The 13,664-nt window shown below is 52.8% G+C and overlaps 28 non-coding genes across 28 annotated transcripts; all 28 read left to right on the top strand.

Annotated features, from left to right (window-relative positions):
• The first annotated feature begins 677 nt into the window (after positions 1–677).
• TRNAS-GCU (transfer RNA serine (anticodon GCU)) lies at positions 678–759 on the top strand. The gene has a single exon. It is a non-coding gene; the product is annotated as a tRNA-Ser (tRNA).
• A 1,188-nt stretch (positions 760–1,947) lies between these two features.
• On the top strand, positions 1,948–2,029 carry TRNAS-GCU (transfer RNA serine (anticodon GCU)). The gene has a single exon. It is a non-coding gene; the product is annotated as a tRNA-Ser (tRNA).
• A 579-nt stretch (positions 2,030–2,608) lies between these two features.
• TRNAT-AGU (transfer RNA threonine (anticodon AGU)) lies at positions 2,609–2,682 on the top strand. The gene has a single exon. It is a non-coding gene; the product is annotated as a tRNA-Thr (tRNA).
• Positions 2,683–3,217: 535 nt separating this feature from the next.
• Positions 3,218–3,299, top strand: TRNAS-GCU (transfer RNA serine (anticodon GCU)). The gene has a single exon. It is a non-coding gene; the product is annotated as a tRNA-Ser (tRNA).
• Positions 3,300–3,642: 343 nt separating this feature from the next.
• Positions 3,643–3,716, top strand: TRNAT-AGU (transfer RNA threonine (anticodon AGU)). Its single transcript has one exon. It is a non-coding gene; the product is annotated as a tRNA-Thr (tRNA).
• A 162-nt stretch (positions 3,717–3,878) lies between these two features.
• TRNAT-AGU (transfer RNA threonine (anticodon AGU)) lies at positions 3,879–3,952 on the top strand. Its single transcript has one exon. It is a non-coding gene; the product is annotated as a tRNA-Thr (tRNA).
• Positions 3,953–4,487: 535 nt separating this feature from the next.
• TRNAS-GCU (transfer RNA serine (anticodon GCU)) lies at positions 4,488–4,569 on the top strand. Its single transcript has one exon. It is a non-coding gene; the product is annotated as a tRNA-Ser (tRNA).
• Positions 4,570–4,905: 336 nt separating this feature from the next.
• Positions 4,906–4,979, top strand: TRNAT-AGU (transfer RNA threonine (anticodon AGU)). Its single transcript has one exon. It is a non-coding gene; the product is annotated as a tRNA-Thr (tRNA).
• A 162-nt stretch (positions 4,980–5,141) lies between these two features.
• On the top strand, positions 5,142–5,215 carry TRNAT-AGU (transfer RNA threonine (anticodon AGU)). The gene has a single exon. It is a non-coding gene; the product is annotated as a tRNA-Thr (tRNA).
• A 535-nt stretch (positions 5,216–5,750) lies between these two features.
• On the top strand, positions 5,751–5,832 carry TRNAS-GCU (transfer RNA serine (anticodon GCU)). Its single transcript has one exon. It is a non-coding gene; the product is annotated as a tRNA-Ser (tRNA).
• Positions 5,833–6,174: 342 nt separating this feature from the next.
• TRNAT-AGU (transfer RNA threonine (anticodon AGU)) lies at positions 6,175–6,248 on the top strand. The gene has a single exon. It is a non-coding gene; the product is annotated as a tRNA-Thr (tRNA).
• Positions 6,249–6,410: 162 nt separating this feature from the next.
• TRNAT-AGU (transfer RNA threonine (anticodon AGU)) lies at positions 6,411–6,484 on the top strand. The gene has a single exon. It is a non-coding gene; the product is annotated as a tRNA-Thr (tRNA).
• A 535-nt stretch (positions 6,485–7,019) lies between these two features.
• Positions 7,020–7,101, top strand: TRNAS-GCU (transfer RNA serine (anticodon GCU)). Its single transcript has one exon. It is a non-coding gene; the product is annotated as a tRNA-Ser (tRNA).
• Positions 7,102–7,444: 343 nt separating this feature from the next.
• On the top strand, positions 7,445–7,518 carry TRNAT-AGU (transfer RNA threonine (anticodon AGU)). The gene has a single exon. It is a non-coding gene; the product is annotated as a tRNA-Thr (tRNA).
• Positions 7,519–7,680: 162 nt separating this feature from the next.
• On the top strand, positions 7,681–7,754 carry TRNAT-AGU (transfer RNA threonine (anticodon AGU)). Its single transcript has one exon. It is a non-coding gene; the product is annotated as a tRNA-Thr (tRNA).
• Positions 7,755–8,289: 535 nt separating this feature from the next.
• TRNAS-GCU (transfer RNA serine (anticodon GCU)) lies at positions 8,290–8,371 on the top strand. Its single transcript has one exon. It is a non-coding gene; the product is annotated as a tRNA-Ser (tRNA).
• A 341-nt stretch (positions 8,372–8,712) lies between these two features.
• TRNAT-AGU (transfer RNA threonine (anticodon AGU)) lies at positions 8,713–8,786 on the top strand. The gene has a single exon. It is a non-coding gene; the product is annotated as a tRNA-Thr (tRNA).
• Positions 8,787–8,948: 162 nt separating this feature from the next.
• Positions 8,949–9,022, top strand: TRNAT-AGU (transfer RNA threonine (anticodon AGU)). Its single transcript has one exon. It is a non-coding gene; the product is annotated as a tRNA-Thr (tRNA).
• Positions 9,023–9,557: 535 nt separating this feature from the next.
• TRNAS-GCU (transfer RNA serine (anticodon GCU)) lies at positions 9,558–9,639 on the top strand. Its single transcript has one exon. It is a non-coding gene; the product is annotated as a tRNA-Ser (tRNA).
• A 344-nt stretch (positions 9,640–9,983) lies between these two features.
• Positions 9,984–10,057, top strand: TRNAT-AGU (transfer RNA threonine (anticodon AGU)). Its single transcript has one exon. It is a non-coding gene; the product is annotated as a tRNA-Thr (tRNA).
• Positions 10,058–10,219: 162 nt separating this feature from the next.
• On the top strand, positions 10,220–10,293 carry TRNAT-AGU (transfer RNA threonine (anticodon AGU)). Its single transcript has one exon. It is a non-coding gene; the product is annotated as a tRNA-Thr (tRNA).
• A 535-nt stretch (positions 10,294–10,828) lies between these two features.
• On the top strand, positions 10,829–10,910 carry TRNAS-GCU (transfer RNA serine (anticodon GCU)). Its single transcript has one exon. It is a non-coding gene; the product is annotated as a tRNA-Ser (tRNA).
• A 343-nt stretch (positions 10,911–11,253) lies between these two features.
• On the top strand, positions 11,254–11,327 carry TRNAT-AGU (transfer RNA threonine (anticodon AGU)). The gene has a single exon. It is a non-coding gene; the product is annotated as a tRNA-Thr (tRNA).
• A 162-nt stretch (positions 11,328–11,489) lies between these two features.
• On the top strand, positions 11,490–11,563 carry TRNAT-AGU (transfer RNA threonine (anticodon AGU)). Its single transcript has one exon. It is a non-coding gene; the product is annotated as a tRNA-Thr (tRNA).
• A 535-nt stretch (positions 11,564–12,098) lies between these two features.
• On the top strand, positions 12,099–12,180 carry TRNAS-GCU (transfer RNA serine (anticodon GCU)). Its single transcript has one exon. It is a non-coding gene; the product is annotated as a tRNA-Ser (tRNA).
• A 342-nt stretch (positions 12,181–12,522) lies between these two features.
• Positions 12,523–12,596, top strand: TRNAT-AGU (transfer RNA threonine (anticodon AGU)). Its single transcript has one exon. It is a non-coding gene; the product is annotated as a tRNA-Thr (tRNA).
• Positions 12,597–12,758: 162 nt separating this feature from the next.
• TRNAT-AGU (transfer RNA threonine (anticodon AGU)) lies at positions 12,759–12,832 on the top strand. The gene has a single exon. It is a non-coding gene; the product is annotated as a tRNA-Thr (tRNA).
• A 535-nt stretch (positions 12,833–13,367) lies between these two features.
• TRNAS-GCU (transfer RNA serine (anticodon GCU)) lies at positions 13,368–13,449 on the top strand. Its single transcript has one exon. It is a non-coding gene; the product is annotated as a tRNA-Ser (tRNA).
• The last annotated feature ends 215 nt before the right edge of the window (positions 13,450–13,664 follow it).

The following is a 13,664-nucleotide window of genomic DNA, read 5'->3' on the forward strand; positions in this document are numbered from 1 at the left end:
CTAGCTTGAGGGAAGACCTTGCCTCCAAAGATTTGAAAAATTCTCACAAAGAGCTATCCCCCAAGTGGGGCGCTGTGGCTTAGTTGGTGAAAGCGCCTGTCTAGTAAACAGGAGATCCTGAGTTCAAATCTCAGCAGTGCCTGCCGTGGAGTCCATCCATTTCTAACATTTTCAGTATTGCGCAAGCTGAATGTCACCCCTCAGTCTCCCAAGCGTGGTAGCCCACCGACCCAGCGCTGGACCCAGGCAAGACCCTGCCTCCAACGACTTGAAAAATTCCCACTGTACATATCAGCCTATCAGGCTAAAGATCAGTCCTGGGTGCCCTTTTGAATGCAGGGGACTTATTCTTTGGAGGGAGCCCGCCTTCCCATCAACATTCTGGAGCACAGGACAATTCAGGCCTCCCTTCAATGTTGCATACCTCTTCTTCTGTGAGAACCTCAGATGGGAATCCAGTTGGACAATGCCATGGCTATGGCCTACGTCAATCACCAAGGGGGTCACCGAAGGTGGTGCCTCTCAGAAGGAAGCATATTGCCCCAGGAGGACGTGGTGCTCAGACATACTCAGTCTCCTGGCTGACTCTCCGTGCGCCCTCCCAGATTGCCGGAATCTGGCTAAGCCCTTCTCAAAAGCCACAGACAAGAAACGGCCCAACGTTCTAGGTTACACATGACGAGGTGGCCGAGTGGTTAAGGCGATGGACTGCTAATCCATTGTGCTCTGCACGCATGGGTTCGAATCCCATCCTCGTCGGTAGTTTAGTTCGTAATCAATGTAAACGTGCTTAACGTAAAGCATTTCATGGCACAAAGGTCTTGTACACATAGAAAAAAAGGCACTGTCAACCTGGACCTAGACATTCTACCTCCCTTCCATGCCCCCTCCTCGGCCCAATCCACAGCTCTCCCCTCTGCACTCAGTCAGACCCACCCTGTCCCACTTTTGTACTCCCCTCTGTCCACAGCTTTAACTTCTGTGCGAGCCGCCCCCCCCCCAATACCCCCCAGCTCCAGCCCCCGCATTCCTGTTACGCCCTGCACTGCCCCCTGCACCCACTCTGCACTTGACTGGGTTGCAAAGGATGTGCACCACGTGAGGCGCTGTGGCTTAGTTGGTGAAAGCGCCTGTCTAGTAAACAGGAGATCCTGAGTTCAAATCTCAGCAGTGCCTGCCGTGGAGTCTTTCCATTTATAACGTTTTCAGTTTTGCGCAAGCTTAATGGCAGCCTTGAGTCTCCCAAGCGTGGTAGGTTTCCAACCCAGTGCTAGCTTGAGGGAAGACCTTGCCTCCAAAGATTTGAAAAATTCTCACAAAGAGCTATCCCCCAAGTGGGGCGCTGTGGCTTAGTTGGTGAAAGCGCCTGTCTAGTAAACAGGAGATCCTGAGTTCAAATCTCAGCAGTGCCTGCCGTGGAGTCCATCCATTTCTAACATTTTCAGTATTGCGCAAGCTGAATGTCACCCCTCAGTCTCCCAAGCGTGGTAGCCCACCGACCCAGCGCTGGACCCAGGCAAGACCCTGCCTCCAACGACTTGAAAAATTCCCACTGTACATATCAGCCTATCAGGCTAAAGATCAGTCCTGGGTGCCCTTTTGAATGCAGGGGACTTATTCTTTGGAGGGAGCCCGCCTTCCCATCAACATTCTGGAGCACAGGACAATTCAGGCCTCCCTTCAATGTTGCATACCTCTTCTTCTGTGAGAACCTCAGATGGGAATCCAGTTGGACAATGCCATGGCTATGGCCTACGTCAATCACCAAGGGGGTCACCGAAGGTGGTGCCTCTCAGAAGGAAGCATATTGCCCCAGGAGGACGTGGTGCTCAGACATACTCAGTCTCCTGGCTGACTCTCCGTGCGCCCTCCCAGATTGCCGGAATCTGGCTAAGGCCTTCTCAAAAGCCACAGACAAGAAACGGCCCAAGGTTCTAGGTTACACATGACGAGGTGGCCGAGCGGTTAAGGCGATGGACTGCTAATCCATTGTGCTCTGCACGCATGGGTTCGAATCCCATCCTCGTCGGTAGTTTAGTTCGTAATCAATGTAAACGTGCTTAACGTAAAGCATTTCATGGCACAAAGGTCTTGTACACATAGAAAAAAAGGCACTGTCAACCTGGACCTAGACATTCTACCTCCCTTCCATGCCCCCTCCTCGGCCCAATCCACAGCTCTCCCCTCTGCACTCAGTCAGACCCACCCTGTCCCACTTTTGTACTCCCCTCTGTCCACAGCTTTAACTTCTGTGCGAGCCGCCCCCCCCCCAATACCCCCCAGCTCCAGCCCCCGCATTCCTGTTACGCCCTGCACTGCCCCCTGCACCCACTCTGCACTTGACTGGGTTGCAAAGGATGTGCACCACGTGAGGCGCTGTGGCTTAGTTGGTGAAAGCGCCTGTCTAGTAAACAGGAGATCCTGAGTTCAAATCTCAGCAGTGCCTGCCGTGGAGTCTTTCCATTTATAACGTTTTCAGTTTTGCGCAAGCTTAATGGCAGCCTTGAGTCTCCCAAGCGTGGTAGGTTTCCAACCCAGTGCTAGCTTGAGGGAAGACCTTGCCTCCAAAGATTTGAAAAATTCTCACAAAGAGCTATCCCCCAAGTGGGGCGCTGTGGCTTAGTTGGTGAAAGCGCCTGTCTAGTAAACAGGAGATCCTGAGTTCAAATCTCAGCAGTGCCTGCCGTGGAGTCCATCCATTTCTAACATTTTCAGTATTGCGCAAGCTGAATGTCACCCCTCAGTCTCCCAAGCGTGGTAGCCCACCGACCCAGCGCTGGACCCAGGCAAGACCCTGCCTCCAACGACTTGAAAAATTCCCACTGTACATATCAGCCTATCAGGCTAAAGATCAGTCCTGGGTGCCCTTTTGAATGCAGGGGACTTATTCTTTGGAGGGAGCCCGCCTTCCCATCAACATTCTGGAGCACAGGACAATTCAGGCCTCCCTTCAATGTTGCATACCTCTTCTTCTGTGAGAACCTCAGATGGGAATCCAGTTGGACAATGCCATGGCTATGGCCTACGTCAATCACCAAGGGGGTCACCGAAGGTGGTGCCTCTCAGAAGGAAGCATATTGCCCCAGGAGGACGTGGTGCTCAGACATACTCAGTCTCCTGGCTGACTCTCCGTGCGCCCTCCCAGATTGCCGGAATCTGGCTAAGCCCTTCTCAAAAGCCACAGACAAGAAACGGCCCAAGGTTCTAGGTTACACATGACGAGGTGGCCGAGTGGGTAAGGCGATGGACTGCTAATCCATTGTGCTCTGCACGCATGGGTTCGAATCCCATCCTCGTCGGTAGTTTAGTTCGTAATCAATGTAAACGTGCTTAACGTAAAGCATTTCATGGCACAAAGGTCTTGTACACATAGAAAAAAAGGCACTGTCAACCTGGACCTAGACATTCTACCTCCCTTCCATGCCCCCTCCTCGGCCCAATCCACAGCTCTCCCCTCTGCACTCAGTCAGACCCACCCTGTCCCACTTTTGTACTCCCCTCTGTCCACAGCTTTAACTTCTGTGCGAGCCGCCCCCCCCCCAATACCCCCCAGCTCCAGCCCCCGCATTCCTGTTACGCCCTGCACTGCCCCCTGCACCCACTCTGCACTTGACTGGGTTGCAAAGGATGTGCACCACGTGAGGCGCTGTGGCTTAGTTGGTGAAAGCGCCTGTCTAGTAAACAGGAGATCCTGAGTTCAAATCTCAGCAGTGCCTGCCGTGGAGTCTTTCCATTTATAACGTTTTCAGTTTTGCGCAAGCTTAATGGCAGCCTTGAGTCTCCCAAGCGTGGTAGGTTTCCAACCCAGTGCTAGCTTGAGGGAAGACCTTGCCTCCAAAGATTTGAAAAATTCTCACAAAGAGCTATCCCCCAAGTGGGGCGCTGTGGCTTAGTTGGTGAAAGCGCCTGTCTAGTAAACAGGAGATCCTGAGTTCAAATCTCAGCAGTGCCTGCCGTGGAGTCCATCCATTTCTAACATTTTCAGTATTGCGCAAGCTGAATGTCACCCCTCAGTCTCCCAAGCGTGGTAGCCCACCGACCCAGCGCTGGACCCAGGCAAGACCCTGCCTCCAACGACTTGAAAAATTCCCACTGTACATATCAGCCTATCAGGCTAAAGATCAGTCCTGGGTGCCCTTTTGAATGCAGGGGACTTATTCTTTGGAGGGAGCCCGCCTTCCCATCAACATTCTGGAGCACAGGACAATTCAGGCCTCCCTTCAATGTTGCATACCTCTTCTTCTGTGAGAACCTCAGATGGGAATCCAGTTGGACAATGCCATGGCTATGGCCTACGTCAATCACCAAGGGGGTCACCGAAGGTGGTGCCTCTCAGAAGGAAGCATATTGCCCCAGGAGGACGTGGTGCTCAGACATACTCAGTCTCCTGGCTGACTCTCCGTGCGCCCTCCCAGATTGCCGGAATCTGGCTAAGCCCTTCTCAAAAGCCACAGACAAGAAACGGCCCAAGGTTCTAGGTTACACATGACGAGGTGGCCGAGTGGTTAAGGCGATGGACTGCTAATCCATTGTGCTCTGCACGCATGGGTTCGAATCCCATCCTCGTCGGTAGTTTAGTTCGTAATCAATGTAAACGTGCTTAACGTAAAGCATTTCATGGCACAAAGGTCTTGTACACATAGAAAAAAAGGCACTGTCAACCTGGACCTAGACATTCTACCTCCCTTCCATGCCCCCTCCTCGGCCCAATCCACAGCTCTCCCCTCTGCACTCAGTCAGACCCACCCTGTCCCACTTTTGTACTCCCCTCTGTCCACAGCTTTAACTTCTGTGCGAGCCGCCCCCCCCCAATACACTCCAGCCCCCGCATTCCTGTTACGCCCTGCACTGCCCCCTGCACCCACTCTGCACTTGACTGGGTTGCAAAGGATGTGCACCACGTGAGGCGCTGTGGCTTAGTTGGTGAAAGCGCCTGTCTAGTAAACAGGAGATCCTGAGTTCAAATCTCAGCAGTGCCTGCCGTGGAGTCTTTCCATTTATAACGTTTTCAGTTTTGCGCAAGCTTAATGGCAGCCTTGAGTCTCCCAAGCGTGGTAGGTTTCCAACCCAGTGCTAGCTTGAGGGAAGACCTTGCCTCCAAAGATTTGAAAAATTCTCACAAAGAGCTATCCCCCAAGTGGGGCGCTGTGGCTTAGTTGGTGAAAGCGCCTGTCTAGTAAACAGGAGATCCTGAGTTCAAATCTCAGCAGTGCCTGCCGTGGAGTCCATCCATTTCTAACATTTTCAGTATTGCGCAAGCTGAATGTCACCCCTCAGTCTCCCAAGCGTGGTAGCCCACCGACCCAGCGCTGGACCCAGGCAAGACCCTGCCTCCAACGACTTGAAAAATTCCCACTGTACATATCAGCCTATCAGGCTAAAGATCAGTCCTGGGTGCCCTTTTGAATGCAGGGGACTTATTCTTTGGAGGGAGCCCGCCTTCCCATCAACATTCTGGAGCACAGGACAATTCAGGCCTCCCTTCAATGTTGCATACCTCTTCTTCTGTGAGAACCTCAGATGGGAATCCAGTTGGACAATGCCATGGCTATGGCCTACGTCAATCACCAAGGGGGTCACCGAAGGTGGTGCCTCTCAGAAGGAAGCATATTGCCCCAGGAGGACGTGGTGCTCAGACATACTCAGTCTCCTGGCTGACTCTCCGTGCGCCCTCCCAGATTGCCGGAATCTGGCTAAGCCCTTCTCAAAAGCCACAGACAAGAAACGGCCCAAGGTTCTAGGTTACACATGACGAGGTGGCCGAGTGGTTAAGGCGATGGACTGCTAATCCATTGTGCTCTGCACGCATGGGTTCGAATCCCATCCTCGTCGGTAGTTTAGTTCGTAATCAATGTAAACGTGCTTAACGTAAAGCATTTCATGGCACAAAGGTCTTGTACACATAGAAAAAAAGGCACTGTCAACCTGGACCTAGACATTCTACCTCCCTTCCATGCCCCCTCCTCGGCCCAATCCACAGCTCTCCCCTCTGCACTCAGTCAGACCCACCCTGTCCCACTTTTGTACTCCCCTCTGTCCACAGCTTTAACTTCTGTGCGAGCCGCCCCCCCCCAATACCCCCCAGCTCCAGCCCCCGCATTCCTGTTACGCCTTGCACTGCCCCCTGCACCCACTCTGCACTTGACTGGGTTGCAAAGGATGTGCACCACGTGAGGCGCTGTGGCTTAGTTGGTGAAAGCGCCTGTCTAGTAAACAGGAGATCCTGAGTTCAAATCTCAGCAGTGCCTGCCGTGGAGTCTTTCCATTTATAACGTTTTCAGTTTTGCGCAAGCTTAATGGCAGCCTTGAGTCTCCCAAGCGTGGTAGGTTTCCAACCCAGTGCTAGCTTGAGGGAAGACCTTGCCTCCAAAGATTTGAAAAATTCTCACAAAGAGCTATCCCCCAAGTGGGGCGCTGTGGCTTAGTTGGTGAAAGCGCCTGTCTAGTAAACAGGAGATCCTGAGTTCAAATCTCAGCAGTGCCTGCCGTGGAGTCCATCCATTTCTAACATTTTCAGTATTGCGCAAGCTGAATGTCACCCCTCAGTCTCCCAAGCGTGGTAGCCCACCGACCCAGCGCTGGACCCAGGCAAGACCCTGCCTCCAACGACTTGAAAAATTCCCACTGTACATATCAGCCTATCAGGCTAAAGATCAGTCCTGGGTGCCCTTTTGAATGCAGGGGACTTATTCTTTGGAGGGAGCCCGCCTTCCCATCAACATTCTGGAGCACAGGACAATTCAGGCCTCCCTTCAATGTTGCATACCTCTTCTTCTGTGAGAACCTCAGATGGGAATCCAGTTGGACAATGCCATGGCTATGGCCTACGTCAATCACCAAGGGGGTCACCGAAGGTGGTGCCTCTCAGAAGGAAGCATATTGCCCCAGGAGGACGTGGTGCTCAGACATACTCAGTCTCCTGGCTGACTCTCCGTGCGCCCTCCCAGATTGCCGCAATCTGGCTAAGCCCTTCTCAAAAGCCACAGACAAGAAACGGCCCAAGGTTCTAGGTTACACATGACGAGGTGGCCGAGTGGTTAAGGCGATGGACTGCTAATCCATTGTGCTCTGCACGCATGGGTTCGAATCCCATCCTCGTCGGTAGTTTAGTTCGTAATCAATGTAAACGTGCTTAACGTAAAGGTCACATGCACAAAGGTCTTGTACACATAGAAAAAAAGGCACTGTCAACCTGGACCTAGACATTCTACCTCCCTTCCATGCCCCCTCCTCGGCCCAATCCACAGCTCTCCCCTCTGCACTCAGTCAGACCCACCCTGTCCCACTTTTGTACTCCCCTCTGTCCACAGCTTTAACTTCTGTGCGAGCCGCCCCCCCCCCCCAATACCCCCCAGCTCCAGCCCCCGCATTCCTGTTACGCCCTGCACTGCCCCCTGCACCCACTCTGCACTTGACTGGGTTGCAAAGGATGTGCACCACGTGAGGCGCTGTGGCTTAGTTGGTGAAAGCGCCTGTCTAGTAAACAGGAGATCCTGAGTTCAAATCTCAGCAGTGCCTGCCGTGGAGTCTTTCCATTTATAACGTTTTCAGTTTTGCGCAAGCTTAATGGCAGCCTTGAGTCTCCCAAGCGTGGTAGGTTTCCAACCCAGTGCTAGCTTGAGGGAAGACCTTGCCTCCAAAGATTTGAAAAATTCTCACAAAGAGCTATCCCCCAAGTGGGGCGCTGTGGCTTAGTTGGTGAAAGCGCCTGTCTAGTAAACAGGAGATCCTGAGTTCAAATCTCAGCAGTGCCTGCCGTGGAGTCCATCCATTTCTAACATTTTCAGTATTGCGCAAGCTGAATGTCACCCCTCAGTCTCCCAAGCGTGGTAGCCCACCGACCCAGCGCTGGACCCAGGCAAGACCCTGCCTCCAACGACTTGAAAAATTCCCACTGTACATATCAGCCTATCAGGCTAAAGATCAGTCCTGGGTGCCCTTTTGAATGCAGGGGACTTATTCTTTGGAGGGAGCCCGCCTTCCCATCAACATTCTGGAGCACAGGACAATTCAGGCCTCCCTTCAATGTTGCATACCTCTTCTTCTGTGAGAACCTCAGATGGGAATCCAGTTGGACAATGCCATGGCTATGGCCTACGTCAATCACCAAGGGGGTCACCGAAGGTGGTGCCTCTCAGAAGGAAGCATATTGCCCCAGGAGGACGTGGTGCTCAGACATACTCAGTCTCCTGGCTGACTCTCCGTGCGCCCTCCCAGATTGCCGGAATCTGGCTAAGCCCTTCTCAAAAGCCACAGACAAGAAACGGCCCAAGGTTCTAGGTTACACATGACGAGGTGGCCGAGTGGTTAAGGCGATGGACTGCTAATCCATTGTGCTCTGCACGCATGGGTTCGAATCCCATCCTCGTCGGTAGTTTAGTTCGTAATCAATGTAAACGTGCTTAACGTAAAGCATTTCATGGCACAAAGGTCTTGTACACATAGAAAAAAAGGCACTGTCAACCTGGACCTAGACATTCTACCTCCCTTCCATGCCCCCTCCTCGGCCCAATCCACAGCTCTCCCCTCTGCACTCAGTCAGACCCACCCTGTCCCACTTTTGTACTCCCCTCTGTCCACAGCTTTAACTTCTGTGCGAGCCGCCCCCCCCAATACCCCCCAGCTCCAGCCCCCGCATTCCTGTTACGCCCTGCACTGCCCCCTGCACCCACTCTGCACTTGACTGGGTTGCAAAGCATGTGCACCACGTGAGGCGCTGTGGCTTAGTTGGTGAAAGCGCCTGTCTAGTAAACAGGAGATCCTGAGTTCAAATCTCAGCAGTGCCTGCCGTGGAGTCTTTCCATTTATAACGTTTTCAGTTTTGCGCAAGCTTAATGGCAGCCTTGAGTCTCCCAAGCGTGGTAGGTTTCCAACCCAGTGCTAGCTTGAGGGAAGACCTTGCCTCCAAAGATTTGAAAAATTCTCACAAAGAGCTATCCCCCAAGTGGGGCGCTGTGGCTTAGTTGGTGAAAGCGCCTGTCTAGTAAACAGGAGATCCTGAGTTCAAATCTCAGCAGTGCCTGCCGTGGAGTCCATCCATTTCTAACATTTTCAGTATTGCGCAAGCTTAATGTCACCCCTCAGTCTCCCAAGCGTGGTAGCCCACCGACCCAGCGCTGGACCCAGGCAAGACCCTGCCTCCAACGACTTGAAAAATTCCCACTGTACATATCAGCCTATCAGGCTAAAGATCAGTCCTGGGTGCCCTTTTGAATGCAGGGGACTTATTCTTTGGAGGGAGCCCGCCTTCCCATCAACATTCTGGAGCACAGGACAATTCAGGCCTCCCTTCAATGTTGCATACCTCTTCTTCTGTGAGAACCTCAGATGGGAATCCAGTTGGACAATGCCATGGCTATGGCCTACGTCAATCACCAAGGGGGTCACTGAAGGTGGTGCCTCTCAGAAGGAAGCATATTGCCCCAGGAGGACGTGGTGCTCAGACATACTCAGTCTCCTGGCTGACTCTCCGTGCGCCCTCCCAGATTGCCGGAATCTGGCTAAGCCCTTCTCAAAAGCCACAGACAAGAAACGGCCCAAGGTTCTAGGTTACACATGACGAGGTGGCCGAGTGGTTAAGGCGATGGACTGCTAATCCATTGTGCTCTGCACGCATGGGTTCCAATCCCATCCTCGTCGGTAGTTTAGTTCGTAATCAATGTAAACGTGCTTAACGTAAAGCATTTCATGGCACAAAGGTCTTGTACACATAGAAAAAAAGGCACTGTCGACCTGGACCTAGACATTCTACCTCCCTTCCATGCCCCCTCCTCGGCCCAATCCACAGCTCTCCCCTCTGCACTCAGTCAGACCCACCCTGTCCCACTTTTGTACTCCCCTCTGTCCACAGCTTTAACTTCTGTGCGAGCCGCCCCCCCCCCCAATACCCCCCAGCTCCAGCCCCCGCATTCCTGTTACGCCCTGCACTGCCCCCTGCACCCACTCTGCACTTGACTGGGTTGCAAAGGATGTGCACCACGTGAGGCGCTGTGGCTTAGTTGGTGAAAGCGCCTGTCTAGTAAACAGGAGATCCTGAGTTCAAATCTCAGCAGTGCCTGCCGTGGAGTCTTTCCATTTATAACGTTTTCAGTTTTGCGCAAGCTTAATGGCAGCCTTGAGTCTCCCAAGCGTGGTAGGTTTCCAACCCAGTGCTAGCTTGAGGGAAGACCTTGCCTCCAAAGATTTGAAAAATTCTCACAAAGAGCTATCCCCCAAGTGGGGCGCTGTGGCTTAGTTGGTGAAAGCGCCTGTCTAGTAAACAGGAGATCCTGAGTTCAAATCTCAGCAGTGCCTGCCGTGGAGTCCATCCATTTCTAACATTTTCAGTATTGCGCAAGCTGAATGTCACCCCTCAGTCTCCCAAGCGTGGTAGCCCACCGACCCAGCGCTGGACCCAGGCAAGACCCTGCCTCCAACGACTTGAAAAATTCCCACTGTACATATCAGCCTATCAGGCTAAAGATCAGTCCTGGGTGCCCTTTTGAATGCAGGGGACTTATTCTTTGGAGGGAGCCCGCCTTCCCATCAACATTCTGGAGCACAGGACAATTCAGGCCTCCCTTCAATGTTGCATACCTCTTCTTCTGTGAGAACCTCAGATGGGAATCCAGTTGGACAATGCCATGGCTATGGCCTACGTCAATCACCAAGGGGGTCACCGAAGGTGGTGCCTCTCAGAAGGAAGCATATTGCCCCAGGAGGACGTGGTGCTCAGACATACTCAGTCTCCTGGCTGACTCTCCGTGCGCCCTCCCAGATTGCCGGAATCTGGCTAAGCCCTTCTCAAAAGCCACAGACAAGAAACGGCCCAAGGTTCTAGGTTACACATGACGAGGTGGCCGAGTGGTTAAGGCGATGGACTGCTAATCCATTGTGCTCTGCACGCATGGGTTCGAATCCCATCCTCGTCGGTAGTTTAGTTCGTAATCAATGTAAACGTGCTTAACGTAAAGCATTTCATGGCACAAAGGTCTTGTACACATAGAAAAAAAGGCACTGTCAACCTGGACCTAGACATTCTACCTCCCTTCCATGCCCCCTCCTCGGCCCAATCCACAGCTCTCCCCTCTGCACTCAGTCAGACCCACCCTGTCCCACTTTTGTACTCCCCTCTGTCCACAGCTTTAACTTCTGTGCGAGCCGCCCCCCCCCCAATACCCCCCAGCTCCAGCCCCCGCATTCCTGTTACGCCCTGCACTGCCCCCTGCACCCACTCTGCACTTGACTGGGTTGCAAAGGATGTGCACCACGTGAGGCGCTGTGGCTTAGTTGGTGAAAGCGCCTGTCTAGTAAACAGGAGATCCTGAGTTCAAATCTCAGCAGTGCCTGCCGTGGAGTCTTTCCATTTATAACGTTTTCAGTTTTGCGCAAGCTTAATGGCAGCCTTGAGTCTCCCAAGCGTGGTAGGTTTCCAACCCAGTGCTAGCTTGAGGGAAGACCTTGCCTCCAAAGATTTGAAAAATTCTCACAAAGAGCTATCCCCCAAGTGGGGCGCTGTGGCTTAGTTGGTGAAAGCGCCTGTCTAGTAAACAGGAGATCCTGAGTTCAAATCTCAGCAGTGCCTGCCGTGGAGTCCATCCATTTCTAACATTTTCAGTATTGCGCAAGCTGAATGTCACCCCTCAGTCTCCCAAGCGTGGTAGCCCACCGACCCAGCGCTGGACCCAGGCAAGACCCTGCCTCCAACGACTTGAAAAATTCCCACTGTACATATCAGCCTATCAGGCTAAAGATCAGTCCTGGGTGCCCTTTTGAATGCAGGGGACTTATTCTTTGGAGGGAGCCCGCCTTCCCATCAACATTCTGGAGCACAGGACAATTCAGGCCTCCCTTCAATGTTGCATACCTCTTCTTCTGTGAGAACCTCAGATGGGAATCCAGTTGGACAATGCCATGGCTATGGCCTACGTCAATCACCAAGGGGGTCACCGAAGGTGGTGCCTCTCAGAAGGAAGCATATTGCCCCAGGAGGACGTGGTGCTCAGACATACTCAGTCTCCTGGCTGACTCTCCGTGCGCCCTCCCAGATTGCCGCAATCTGGCTAAGCCCTTCTCAAAAGCCACAGACAAGAAACGGCCCAAGGTTCTAGGTTACACATGACGAGGTGGCCGAGTGGTTAAGGCGATGGACTGCTAATCCATTGTGCTCTGCACGCATGGGTTCGAATCCCATCCTCGTCGGTAGTTTAGTTCGTAATCAATGTAAACGTGCTTAACGTAAAGCATTTCATGGCACAAAGGTCTTGTACACATAGAAAAAAAGGCACTGTCAACCTGGACCTAGACATTCTACCTCCCTTCCATGCCCCCTCCTCGGCCCAATCCACAGCTCTCCCCTCTGCACTCAGTCAGACCCACCCTGTCCCACTTTTGTACTCCCCTCTGTCCACAGCTTTAACTTCTGTGCGAGCCGCCCCCCCCCAATACCCCCCAGCTCCAGCCCCCGCATTCCTGTTACGCCCTGCACTGCCCCCTGCACCCACTCTGCACTTGACTGGGTTGCAAAGGATGTGCACCACGTGAGGCGCTGTGGCTTAGTTGGTGAAAGCGCCTGTCTAGTAAACAGGAGATCCTGAGTTCAAATCTCAGCAGTGCCTGCCGTGGAGTCTTTCCATTTATAACGTTTTCAGTTTTGCGCAAGCTTAATGGCAGCCTTGAGTCTCCCAAGCGTGGTAGGTTTCCAACCCAGTGCTAGCTTGAGGGAAGACCTTGCCTCCAAAGATTTGAAAAATTCTCACAAAGAGCTATCCCCCAAGTGGGGCGCTGTGGCTTAGTTGGTGAAAGCGCCTGTCTAGTAAACAGGAGATCCTGAGTTCAAATCTCAGCAGTGCCTGCCGTGGAGTCCATCCATTTCTAACATTTTCAGTATTGCGCAAGCTGAATGTCACCCCTCAGTCTCCCAAGCGTGGTAGCCCACCGACCCAGCGCTGGACCCAGGCAAGACCCTGCCTCCAACGACTTGAAAAATTCCCACTGTACATATCAGCCTATCAGGCTAAAGATCAGTCCTGGGTGCCCTTTTGAATGCAGGGGACTTATTCTTTGGAGGGAGCCCGCCTTCCCATCAACATTCTGGAGCACAGGACAATTCAGGCCTCCCTTCAATGTTGCATACCTCTTCTTCTGTGAGAACCTCAGATGGGAATCCAGTTGGACAATGCCATGGCTATGGCCTACGTCAATCACCAAGGGGGTCACCGAAGGTGGTGCCTCTCAGAAGGAAGCATATTGCCCCAGGAGGACGTGGTGCTCAGACATACTCAGTCTCCTGGCTGACTCTCCGTGCGCCCTCCCAGATTGCCGGAATCTGGCTAAGCCCTTCTCAAAAGCCACAGACAAGAAACGGCCCAACGTTCTAGGTTACACATGACGAGGTGGCCGAGTGGTTAAGGCGATGGACTGCTAATCCATTGTGCTCTGCACGCATGGGTTCGAATCCCATCCTCGTCGGTAGTTTAGTTCGTAATCAATGTAAACGTGCTTAACGTAAAGCATTTCATGGCACAAAGGTCTTGTACACATAGAAAAAAAGGCACTGTCAACCTGGACCTAGACATTCTACCTCCCTTCCATGCCCCCTCCTCGGCCCAATCCACAGCTCTCCCCTCTGCACTCAGTCAGACCCACCCTGTCCCACTTTTGTACTCCCCTCTGTCCACAGCTTT

The sequence above is a fragment of the Lithobates pipiens genome, unplaced genomic scaffold (assembly GCF_037356315.1).
Source record: "Lithobates pipiens isolate NorthernLeopardFrog02 unplaced genomic scaffold, aLitPip1_a1.2 Scaffold_8, whole genome shotgun sequence".
Taxonomy (NCBI): Eukaryota; Metazoa; Chordata; class Amphibia; order Anura; family Ranidae; genus Lithobates; species Lithobates pipiens.